We start from the raw sequence: 12,609 nt of genomic DNA, 5'->3' as shown, positions 1-12,609 counted from the left end.
CTTCCGCCACCCCAGACGGTGAGGGAGAGGAGGACTTAAAAGCCAACAAAAGGGAAGTCACGCACTTCAATCAAGTGGCAGGAGAAAGCCAGGCGTCTGGACCAGGGAGCTGCTGGGATTCCCCGTTTCGTCCAACCCAAGCGTTGGCTCCGCATCAACCCACCCTGGCCTTAGGCGCCTTGGGCACAGACGGGAGTACTGGGGTTCGTGGACCCTGCAAGGGTACCTTCCAGGGCGAAGAACCGAGTCGGGTCCTGAGATTCACCAGGCACTTCTGAGACTGTTGGTCCGGGACTGCGGAGCGCACTCGCGCACAGTCACCCATCCGCTGGCTCACGACCTTCGGAAAGTCCTGCCGAGGGGCTCCCCGCCGCCGCCCACCTCTGGCCTCTGGAAACAGTCATCCCCAGAGCGGGGATTATTGGGGGCCCAGGGCCCAGGCTGGCTCTGGGCAGTGCGGATAGCCCTGCCCCGGGCCCCTCGCTCGGGAGGAAGGGCACCGGCATGTTGGCAGGAGCCAAAGCGGCGGAGGAAGGGGCGAACCTCAAGCCCGCTGCTGGCGCCAGGAGCAGGCGCGCAAGGTCTTACCTGAGGTTCCAGGTACGGAGAGCAGGAGCGCGGCAGCTGCCCAGACGGCGGGAGCCCACAGTGTCGCCCGCCAAGGCAGCGCCAAGCCCCGGGCCATGCCGCCAGCCGAAGGAGACGGGGGCCCCCTCCGTCTGTCACCCTCGGCCTTCAGGCCTCGGACCCGGCGCCGCCACCCGCTTCTGCAGCGCGTCTGCTCTTCTTTCTCCCTGAGCTTCGCTCTTCTTTTTCCCTGCGCTTCTAGGACCTCTTCGTCGTCCTCCTCTCCCAGCCTGGATGAGGCGCTTGACTGCCGCTGCGGCACGGGCTCACTGGGGAGGTTCCGGGGCTCCGGTTCGGGCGTCCAACAAGTCGCCGGGACGAGCCAGGGGGGACCGCGTGCAGGTGCGCAGTAGGCAAAGTCCTTTGCTTGCCTTGCCGGGAAGGGTAGAGCGGGACCGGCGCCGGCGCCCTCTGCCGGAGATTCTCCCGGGCAGCGGGCGGGGATCCTATGCATCCGGGGATAGCTGCAGTGTCCTGGAAGCTGCCTCCCGCGCCCGCCCATGGGTTTGCGCCTCAGAACGCTTGGACACAAAAGTGACACCTTGTGGGGGTCCAGTAGGACCTTGCGGGAGCTGCCTACGCTGCACGGACTTCCAGGGCAGTTGTCGCCAACCTTTAGGAGTCGGAAAATACGGGAACATAGGTCAGAAATCAGATTCCAGGCGACCTCTACTGGGGTAAATCATGGAGCTAGGACCCCGGAAACTCTAGACCCAGGAGGAGAGAAGCGAGGGCTTGGCAAAGGGGATGCTCAAGCAGAGAAACTAAAGGCGTCGTCGCGGGCTCCTTGCCAAGACCCATACAACAACCAAGTCCCTCCAAAATGCTCAGAAACTGCTGGGAGTTTAAATGTGAGGAGAGATTCTGCCGGAGCAGGATGCTATCTGAAGTCACCGCGGAAAACGTGTCATTTTACTCATTTAAGGTCGAATGCTATTTGTTCTCTGCAGAACCCCAGAACATACAAAATTAATTCGCTTCACTTGTAAAAGACGTTTTGAACGCAATTAAAATAGCACATGTTCTTGTTTATTCTTGGTTTTGCTTAGCACATGCAAAGGTCTGGATTTGGAAGACCTGATCGTCTTGTGTGTAACAGGAATTTTCTGTTTTTTCTCTCTTGGAGGAAAGATTTGGATTATCCTACCACTCTGTTTTGTTTGTTTTCTGACATTTGTCTTTTAACTGATTACCTAGCAGTTTGTTTACTGTTTTTTTGCTGGAGCAATATTCCCTGTTAATTGGCCTGAATTAGGGAGAGACCTGGCCCTGGGTGCCATACCCAGAGGAGGCTGTTGAGCTTGCCTTCCTGGAACCACCCAACAGATACAGACATGGCAGAAAGTTCCCTAGCTATGGTCTGCTGAGAAAATGGCTGGGCCAGCCCAGACCCCGCCCTGTTCAAACAAGGCCTCAAACTGTCTCTGCCCCATTTGTTTGGAGGAACATCTCACACAGTTCTCTTTACTAATACGAATTAGGGGTACTGATTGTAGCTGTCCAGGGCCCGGCTGGAAATCCAGAGGGAGAATGGGAGAAGATGCCAGCTCTTGGCTGGGTTGTAAAACCATTATCACCTTCCTGGACCCCAAGCTCCTCCTCCTACCCACATTGGTGCCTTTGAACTGAGGGCGGCTCTCCAGAGTGTTGTTTGAAGTTTGCCAGGTGTTTATCTTTGGGGTTTTCCTCATTTTACCTTTCCTTGGGAACCCTTACAGATGCTTTCAGAGTAAGTAAAATTTTAAGAGTTGGTCTTGAAACAGTCCTGACTCCTCTATATTGAATGGAGCAAAAAAGCAGAGACTGAGAAGAAGGGTCCTCTGAGCCCTGCTCTTAAAAAAAAATTGGTCACTCAGCAAGACTGACATTTCTGTGGGACTGTGTACCTTGGAGAAGGAGATCCTGGCACCTTTGGCCATTTTCCACTGTTTTCTTGTCAATAATGCCAGCCTGCTTTCCCTCTTACTCCCTTCTTCCTCCCCTCCCTATTGGTTCAAAACTGAAAGATAAACGTGATAGGTAAAATTGAAGGGATCAAAGCATAATCTTTCTCAGTGGTTAGCAAAATGACTTAGATCCAAGTTGAAATTGAAGCTACATATTCCTTTCCACCTATATTAGTTATCAGTTGCTTCATATCAAAATGCCCCAAAATATAACAGCTTCAAACAGTAAACATTGATCATTTCACGTAAGTTCAGTGGGTCAAGAATTCAGGAGAAACTTAGCAAGGTGGTATGGTTCAGAGGCCCCCAGGAGGTTGCAGATGTCAACAAGAGTTGCAGTTACCGGAAGCCTTGATGAACTGGAGGATTCTCACACAGTCCTCTAGATGACTCATGCTAGGCAGGTGAGTGCTGAGTGTTGGATGTATAATCCCATGAATTCTCTATGGGGACCGTTGAGCATGGTCACTACATGGCAGCTCACCTACCCCAAAGGAGAGCCACACAGAAGGTGCAGTATCTTTTATACCTAGCCCTAGAAACACACAGCATCATTTCTGCAAAGCCCTATTGTCATGTGACTGGGCCCTCTTCATCACAGAAGAGATCTAGACAGGAATATGTACACCAGGAGATAGAAATCATTGGAATCCCACACACACCTTTATGGGAGACAGTCACATGGATCCTCGTGATAGGCAGTAACCAAGAGGGAGAGAAAAAGTGCATACTTTGTACTAGAAAAAGTAACAGGAAAAGTCAGGTACTTCTTGCAGGCTATAACAAGGCCTGTAGCACCTGGGAAGAGCCTCCCAGGTGGAGTGAAGAACCAGAGTCAAGACTTCCAGCCACAGATACCTGAAGAATATCTGAGGAACATTTTGGAGACCAGTTTGGAGACCGTGTGGCTTAAATTGAGTTTTCCTAATGAATAGTAATGTTAAGTATTTTACATTGCCTTACAGTAATGTTGTACTTTTATACTAATTGACTATTTTACACCTTCTTTTGTAGAGTATCACTTCAAATTTTTGGTTTCTTTTTAATTGTGTTATGTCTTCTTATTTTGGGTTTTAAGGGTTCTTTTATGAATTCTGGATACCAGCTCATTTCAGACTAAGATATAGATATGCATTTGTCCCATCTCTGAATGGTTTTTTCATTTTTTTTAACAATTTATTTTCTAAAGCAGCAGTTTCTCATTCTGATGAAGTCCAATTTGTCCACTTTTTCCTTTCATGGGTAGTGCTTTTAGAGTCTCAATAAATGCTAAATAAAACCAAAAAGGAAAAAATTCAGTAAGATTCCAGAGGGTTTGGGCCATACCAAAGTTCAGTGCACTGATTGGAAGGTAAATGACTTTAGTGTGGGTCCTTTTGGAGGAAATGAATGCAAACTAGGTGCAGTGGGATTTTCACTCATTCATTAGTTTTTCAGTCAAGAAAATCCTCTTCTGCTCTCCTGGAAGTAAACTCTACAAAGAAGATAAATAGCCAAACTTACCAGAATAAAGTATACATTTCCCCCACTCTATGCTTCTTGCAAGTCTGATCTCCCAAACTTACACAAACAGATTGACATAGTTGGTAGAGATCCAAGATTACTAAACCCAAGGACCACTTCCTGTTCTCTCTTCAGCCTTTCTGCGGCACTCTATTCTGGACTACTCCCTTCTCAGCTTTGATGATGTCAAATACCCTTGGTGTAGCCTGACTATGTTTGAGATATGCCAGCAGCATGTTTGTGCACACAAGGAAGAGAGGAAGGGAGGATGGCAAGGCTGCTGTATCTCTTTATTTCATTTATTTTTATATGGTGCTAAGGATCGAACCCAGTGCCTTGCATGAGCTAGGAAAGCACTCTGCCACTGAGCTACAGCCCCAGCCCTGCTGCCTCTCTCTCTAATGTGCAAGTCTTTATATAAATAAATAAATAAATAAATAAAAAACCACTGGTGCTTAACCACTGAGCCACCTCCCAACCATCTTTACTTTTAATTTTGAGATGAGATCTTGCCAAGTGTTTCAGGACCTTGCTAAGTTGCTGAGGCTGGCTTTGAATTCACAATTCTCCTATCTCAGGCTCCCAAGTTGCTGACATTACAGGTGTGCACCACCCACACTTGGCTGCTTTCTGTCTTTCTTAACAATGTTAGGCACATGTAAGTCTGATAATTTGATTCTACTTAGGCTGTACTTCATTTTGGCATGACATGTGGTAAACACTGGTAGGCAACATCATGTAATGACCTCATATATGTTCTCTTGTTACTCCTTCACAAAAATACTCCAATTTTGGTTAGAGCAGCAATATACTTGGGAAAAATTTTGTAATTCTTCTGTATATATGGTGAGGCTATATATCTAACTTCTGATATAAGAATCATCCCTTCTTGGCATTTCCTTTCTTCTAGTCTGGAGTGCTAGAGTGAAACTAAGTGGAAGGTAGTCATGTTGGGGATCTCAAGAGAGCCATGAGGATGGCAGAATGTAGAGAAAGGAGGCTGTGAGATGGCTGACAGCATGAGCTTGAGGCAGCTCTGGCTTGCCTGGCAATATGTTATTTATATTATTAAAAACAACTCTTTGTGTGGAAGTCAACATTGTAGGATTTCATTAAACTCACTTGAAGTCCTAGCTGACACAATATAAAATGACCCAAGTGTCTATTTTTATGCTTTATTAATTTCTTTCCTTTTTTAGTTACACATGAGTAGAATTCATTCTGATATTGTGAATTCAGCAGCTATGAACATTGATGTGGCTGCATCACTGTTGTACACTGATTTTAAGTCCTTCGGGTATAGGCTAAGGAGTGGTATACCTGGGTCAAATGGTTGTTCCATTCCAGATTTTTTAAGGAATCTCCATACTACTTTCCAGAGAGGCTGCACCAATACGCAATCCCAACAGCAATGTATGAGTGTACGTTTTCCCCCACACCTTCGAAAATACCTTTTGGTGCTTGTATTTTCTTTCTTTCTTTCTTTCCTTTTTCAGGGAAGATCTTTATTGCTTTATGAGGGTTGCCTAGGATGGCTGCCACGGCCTGGTAAAGTCCTTGGGCTTCACCTCCCTCTGGTCCAGGCTAAAGGCAGAACCCAAGGACTTAGCAGTCTCATTGTGGAAAGCCAGAACACCTGAAAAGTGGGTTAGTCCGGGCCTGGGTGGTATCCAGTGGATCAGGTGTGGTTGGGGAGGAGAGAACAGCCATTCCTATCAAGCTGGGCTGGGCCTCCTGAGCTTTCAAGTTCTCTCTGCTTTAGCCCAGGACTGTCCTGTTGGTTCTGAAGGGATGGCTCCAGGGTTTCCCTGCAGGACAGCTGGGGGCTGGTGAGTGGAAATACCCCATTTCTCCCCAAGAAAGGCCAAACAGTGTGGTGAGCTGGAGGGGACTGACATGAGATGCTGCTCACCTCCCTGCGGCCCTGCAGTGCAGCATAGGCTGGTCACCGCATCCCCACCCTCCAGCTGTCTGGTACCACTGCTTGATGGGCCCTCTAGTGGGCCTCTTCCTGCACAGCAAGTGGACCAAACTTTACATCTCCAATCTTATTTAAAAATAAATTATTCCTCCCTCCCCCTGCCCAAATTCACAAAATGATAATACACCAAACACTGATTGGAGAAACAATTCTGGCAGCAGCCATGCTACCTAATGTCCCACCTCCTGCATGCTGGGCCTGCTGGGCACAGCCAGTGGCCTCCTGGCCCTTTGACTTCACAGACCCAGGATGAGAGAGGCTGAGTGCTGGTCTCTGAGGCTGGCTTCCAAACAGGCACAGCTCGGGCTACCCACCAAGGCCTCACTGGCCCTGGGGTCTCTTGGCACTGTCCTTCTCTGGGTCTGAGAAACTGCTGCACAGGTGGTTGCTACTTGCTCTGATGGCACCTAGACCTCTGTGGCCGAGTGCTGGGTCCATTCAGATGCCATTGCTTAGGTCAGTGCTGACATGAGCTTTCACCAACTTCCGCAGGAACTCCTTCTCCCTCTGGATATTGTGTGTCCAAGATTCTTTGATGGCTGCCATGCACACGGTCTCATAGTAGTGCAGGGGTGTGTTGGGCGTGCTCATGTCACGGCCAAAGCCTGCGACTGCCACCTCATCACAGCCATGCAGCGCCATGGTCACTGCCACACTGCCAAGAGTTGGGATGTTCCCCCTGCCCATCAGGCCATTGTTGAATGGCAGTCTGATGAGGATGAAGGCGGCCTCCGGGATGAAATATGAAATATGAGGATGCAGATCTCAGGTGGCACTTGGGCACTCTAGTGGCCACCGATTTCCAGAAGCCATCTGATGCACTCACTCTCTCCTTGTAGACTATGTACTTCAACCACTTGAAGTTCTGCCACTTGAAGCCAACGAGGACAAAGAGAGTCAAGCTCATACTGCTCAGGCAGCTGCATGACTCCCTCTGGGTAAGTAATGCGCAGTGTTGTTTTGCTGCGCACTTCCTTCTTGAAGCCCTTCACTAGTGCAGAGTTCAGTCTGACTACCATGTCATAGTCATTGATTCATGATCCCAGAGACTTGTTGGCAAGGACATCTCCATTGCCCATGATGATGCAGTGATGGCTATCCAAGGCAGGAGTCAGGCGATACTCTTTGGTGACTGATAAGGTGGCTTTGATCAGATTATCTTGACCTTTGATCCCAAAAGGCAGCATAAACTCCCAAATCCTAGCCCACTTGCAAAAGGAATCATCCAGGAACATGGGTGCTGGCTTGGAGAATTGGGGGAAGGGTGGTCATCAGGGCTGAAGCCTACCCTGGCTTGCAGGCTCCGTCTGAAAAGTTGGCATACTTGGTGGCTAACTTGGCAGGCAGTTTAGAGTCCAGTTTCAGGAGGAAGCCCAGTTGATAGTACTCTGAACCTAGTGTCTGTCCAGTGGAGTCAAAGGAAAGAACCACTGAATTAGAGTCTTCCCATTGGAGTAAGTGTAGCTTCCATGCACAATAGTACCAAACTCCCAGGACCAGAAAGAGGCAGAGGGCTAGCAGCAGATTGCGCACAAAGACCAAGAATCCCATCTTCGCATGATTTACAATTTCCTATATGATAAAAATTAACAGTTTCTTAAAAATTACACCAGCAGCAGGTGATGGCACATGCCTGGTTGAGGCAGGAGGTTAACAAGTTTCAATGGTGCAGACAGCGGTGGCAGCCGCGGCGGACACCCACGACCCGGTGGGCTGCACCGGCGCCGCCACAGTGGGGATACAGCGGCTGGCCTAGTGCTTGTATTCTTGATAATCATCTAATTGGAATGAGATGAAATCTTAGTGTAGCTTTGATTTGTATTTCTCTAATTGCTAGAGATATTAGACATTTTTTCATATGTTTGTTGATCAATTGTATATCTGTGAAGTGTCTGCTCAGTTCCTTAGCCCATTTATTGATTGGGTTATTTGTATTTTTGGTGTTAAGATTTTTGAATTATTTATAAATTTTGGAGATTAGTACTCTATCTGAAGTGCATATGGTAAAGATTTTCTCTGTAAATTCTCTTTACATTATTGCTTGTTTCCTTTGCTGACAAAAAGCTTTTCAGTTTGAATTCAACCCATTTATTGATTCTCATTTTTATTACTTGTGCTTTGGGAGTCTTGTTAAGGTTGAAGTTTGACCCTAAGCTAACATGATGAAGATCTGAACCTACTTTTTTTCTATTAGGTGCAGGGTCTAATTCCTAGGTCCTTGATCCATTTTGAGTTGAGTTTTGTGCAAGGTAAGAGATAGGGGTTTAGTCTCATTCTGCTGCATGGATTTCCGGATTTCCCAGCACCATTTGTTGCAGAGGCTATCTTTTCCCATTGTATGTTTTTGGTGCCTTTGTTTAGTATGAGATAACTGTATTTATGTGGGTTTGTCTCTGTGTCTTCTATTCTGTACCACTGTCTACCTACCTATTTTGGTGCCGATACCACGTCATTCTATTATTATTGCTCTGTAGTATAGTTTAAGTTCTGGTATTGTTGATACCTCCTGCTTCACTCTTCCTGCTCAGGATTGTTTTGGCTATTCTGGATCTCTTATTTTTCCAAATGAATTTTATGGTTTCTTCTCTATTTCTATGAGGTACGTCCTTGGGATTTAAATTGGAATTGCATTGACATCTGTATAGCACTTTTGGTAGTATGGACATTTTGACAATATTAATTCTGCCTATCCCAGACCATGGGAGATCTTTCCCTCTTCCAAGTTTTTTTTTTTTTTTTTTTTTTTTTTGTTTAAATTTCTTTCTTTAGTGTTCTGTAGTTTTCATTGTAGAGGTCTTTCACCTCTTTTATTAGATTTTATTCCCAAGTATTTAAATTTTTTTTGAGGTTATTGTGAATGGGTGGTTTTCCTAATTTCTCTTTCAGAGGATCATCACTTATGAATAGAAATATATTTGATTTTTGAGTGTTGATTTTATATCCTGCTACTTTGCTGAATTCATTTATTAGTTCCAGTTTTCTGGTGGAAGTTTTGGATCCTCTAAATATAGAATCATGTTATTGGCAAATAGTGATAGTTTTGAGATCTTGTCTTATTCATATCCTTTAATTTCTTTGGTGTGTCTAATTGCTCTGGCTAGAGTTTCAAGGATGACGTTGAATAGACGTGGTCAAAGATGACATCCCTGTTTTGTTCCAGTTTTTTAGAGGGAATATTTTCAGTTTTTCTCCATTCAGAATGATGTGGGCTGTGGGCTTAGCATAGATAGCCTCTACAATGTTGAGGTATGTTCCTACTATCCCTACTTTTTCTAGTGTTTTAAGCATGAAGGTGTGCTGTATTTTATCAAATGCTTTTTCTGCATCTATTGAAAATGATCATATGATTCTTAACTTTAAGTCTATTGATAAGGTGAATGACATTTATTGATTTCCAAATGTTGAACCACCTTGCTTCCCTTGGATGAAACCCACTTGATCATGGTGCACTATCTTTTAATATGTTTTTGTATATGATTTTCCAGAATTCTGTTAAGAATTTTTGCATGTAAGTTCATCAGGGACATTGGTCTGAAGTTTTCTTTCCTTGACATGTCTTTGGTTTTGGTATCAGGATGATGCTAGCTTCATAAAATGAGTTTGGAAGGGTTCCCTTCACTTCTATTTCATGGAATACTTTGAGGAGTATTGGTATTAGTTCTTCTTTGAAGGTATTGTGAACTCAGCTGAAAATCTGTCTGGTCCCTGGCTTTTCTTGATTGGTAACTTTTGATGCTAGCCTTGTGTTTGAATACATGATACGGGTAACTCTGCATCATATACAACCACAAGAATAGGATCCTAATAAGTTATATTCCATGCATGTATAACATGCCAAAATACATACTATTGTCCATGTATATCTAAAAAGAACAAATTTTTTAAATGTATCAAATTGTTCTTCCAAGGAAAGACTGCACTGCAAAAGTTATTCCAATTTTTTTCCCTAGACTAAGCTTGTTTGCCTTCTTCTGAGGAATGAATGAATATGTGCTTTTGTGCTGTGAATTCATTTTCTCTCACTCTATCATTTTGAATGAAACTCCTAGAGTCTATAAACCCAGCTGGTAGCTACTGTCTTTAGCAACCTGCAGGTTCAGATAAAAGACCCACGTGCATGGGGTCATTCTTCATCAGGGCTCAGATTTCAGGCAAGGCTTCAATGACAGAATCACAGTATAAAAGATGCAAGTGTTTGTAGGACTTACAGACCTTAGGGTGTAGTGCAAAGCACACCTGGAGGCCACACACATGTCAGAGAGCACAGCAGAGAAGAGGGTTATAGCATTTACTGGGCTGAAGTGTGATCCAAACAGGTTCCCCAGGGAGCTTGACTGGTGGGTTGAAGCAAGACAGGCAAGTAGTTCCTGGAAGTCACACTGTGACTGGGAGGGGGGTCACCTTCAGCTCCTGGGCAAGGTCTGAATGGTCCCTTTAAGGGAAGTAGCTGGAAAGTAGAGAAAAGTCTCTAGGTTGTAATCTGGCCATGAGCTGTAACTACAGGGTACCCTGTAACTGATGAGTTGACCAAGCCCTGGTGTGAAAGTTAAAACATATTTTAAAATAGATGTGGAGGCACTCACTTTGTGAGGAAATGGCCTCACAGGATCATTTGTAGAGTCTTAATATGTGATGTCTTGTTTCACCATAGTAAATTAAGTAAAAGCAAATGCTTTCCATCCTCACAGTAACCCTGTTAATTGTGTATTTATATTATCCCCCATTGAACAGATGAGAAAGCTGAGAGTGAGGCTGAGAGACATCCTAAGATCAGTCCACGTTTTTCCCCACCTGTACCTTGCATGATCTGCTTCAGAAATCCGTACTCCATCCTCAGCAAGTAAGGATGAGGGTGGGGTGGAAGGGACCAAAGTGATGAGAAGAAAAAAGTGAATGTAGGACTGCAGGGGGAGCCATGGACCAAGGTCATCAAGGTAACCAGGGGACACTCACAAAGCCTGCTGGGGACCAGAACAGGAAAGGAAGCAGGCTTCTCATGTTAAGCCTTTCATGGTTTAATCCTCACTTGCCCCTGACTCATGGTGTGACTTCCACTGGAGGGATCCCTTTGCATACAATAAGAAAGACTGACCAGTCTTCTTAACTTGCTGCACTGGAGAAATTGCCATGGTTACACTCCAGGTAACACAGCTTGCAGTGAAGATAATGCTTTCCCCCAATTCTCTGAAATGCCTATAATACCCCAGTTTCTTGACCTTCCATGTACCAGGTAAAGGGTTATGTAAATAATATTCCTGCAAGATAGCCCCTGAAGGAAGATGAAGAGAGGTGCTGCTTGGGAGGAGGGAGGGGAAACTAGCCAAGTATTAACCTCCCAACAGATCCTTTTCTGATAACAATGGGCAAGATTTGAGTATTCATCCCTTGGGGTCTGGACTCTTATCTCCGCAGACAACGAGTTTCAACATTTTACAACTGCCCTCCTAAGTTAAAGTTTTAACCTGTACAACTAGCCCTGATGGTCAAAATTGCACATTCAAAGCTTACAATGATTACATCATCTTCATTGTACTCTATAAAGCCAAAATCCCCTCTGTAACTGAAAGAATGGACATTTTTTTAAGCTGTCTGTTTTATCTCAACTCCCTAAGGTTTCCCTCCCAGTAATGGGAACAAAGCCCTTAAAGCTGTTCCAGGAAACAGCCCCAAACAGAGAGTAAAAGAGTAAATTGAGCCTGATAGCCAGATAGTGCTCAAACAGTAGGATTACCAGAAACTATTGACCAGAATCTACAGCCTGTTGTAAAACATTGTGAAACATGTTGTCAGCAAACCCAGACCCCCTTTGAAATTTCCTGGCAGCTTTGTCCCCCTTTTCCCCCTTTCATGTGTGACCCCTCCCGATGTGTGGTTTCTGCCTTTATAAACCTACAAGATTTTCTGCTAGGGACTCGACTCCTGGAGTTGGGTCCCAGCGCGCTGGAATAAACACCTCTTGCGGTTTGCATCAAGTGACGCCTCCTGCGGTTGATTGGGGTTGCCGTCCATCCATGGGACAGAGTTGGGGTTTCCTTTTTGGGGCCTTACATAACTGACAGCCATTTTTCCCATCTGGAACATGGGCCCCAACAGTGCCTGAGTTTGCAAATGAATAAAGTCTTCTCTGCATCCAGTCCTTTTGCACTTACACCAGGAACTCCTTTGGTAGTTTGCTGAAGCCTTTGAACATCTTCTCAGAGTAATGTTTGTAAAATGCAGAAAATTTGCAAGTAGTATTACAGGGAAAAGCAACTATAATGAATTACAGTAATGATACCAGAAATTTTAATGATAGGCATGCTTTGTTATTAATTAACATGCAAAATACCAAAATCTGGTGGTAAGTTTAGTAACTACAAGCTTAGAGACACAACAGTATTTCTAACCACCCAGTGATTGCTATAAAATATCTGTAATTTACATTAGTAACAAATGCACAGTGCTTGCCGAACATGTGTGACCTGCCTGTTATTGGAATCATACAAGAAGCAGCAAACGCTGGGAGAAACTTTATTTTATGCTGGCAGGTCCAGGGGAGATTAGCCCTCTAAA

The 12,609-nt window shown here is 45.1% G+C and overlaps 1 long non-coding RNA gene and 1 pseudogene across 2 annotated transcripts in view; both read right to left on the bottom strand.

Moving 5' to 3' along the window:
• The window catches only part of LOC306642744, an 838,964-nt gene that overhangs the window by 37,342 nt on the left and 789,013 nt on the right, over positions 1-12,609 (bottom strand). The window lies entirely within an intron of this gene.
• Positions 5,567-7,673, bottom strand: LOC306642489 (CMP-N-acetylneuraminate-beta-1,4-galactoside alpha-2,3-sialyltransferase-like; annotated as a pseudogene). The gene has a single exon. The product of its transcript is annotated as a CMP-N-acetylneuraminate-beta-1,4-galactoside alpha-2,3-sialyltransferase-like (transcript).

This window comes from Sciurus vulgaris (assembly GCF_902686455.1).
Source record: "Sciurus vulgaris genome assembly, chromosome: 13".
Lineage (NCBI taxonomy): Eukaryota > Metazoa > Chordata > Mammalia > Rodentia > Sciuridae > Sciurus > Sciurus vulgaris.
This window is presented reverse-complemented; position numbering and strand designations above follow the sequence as displayed.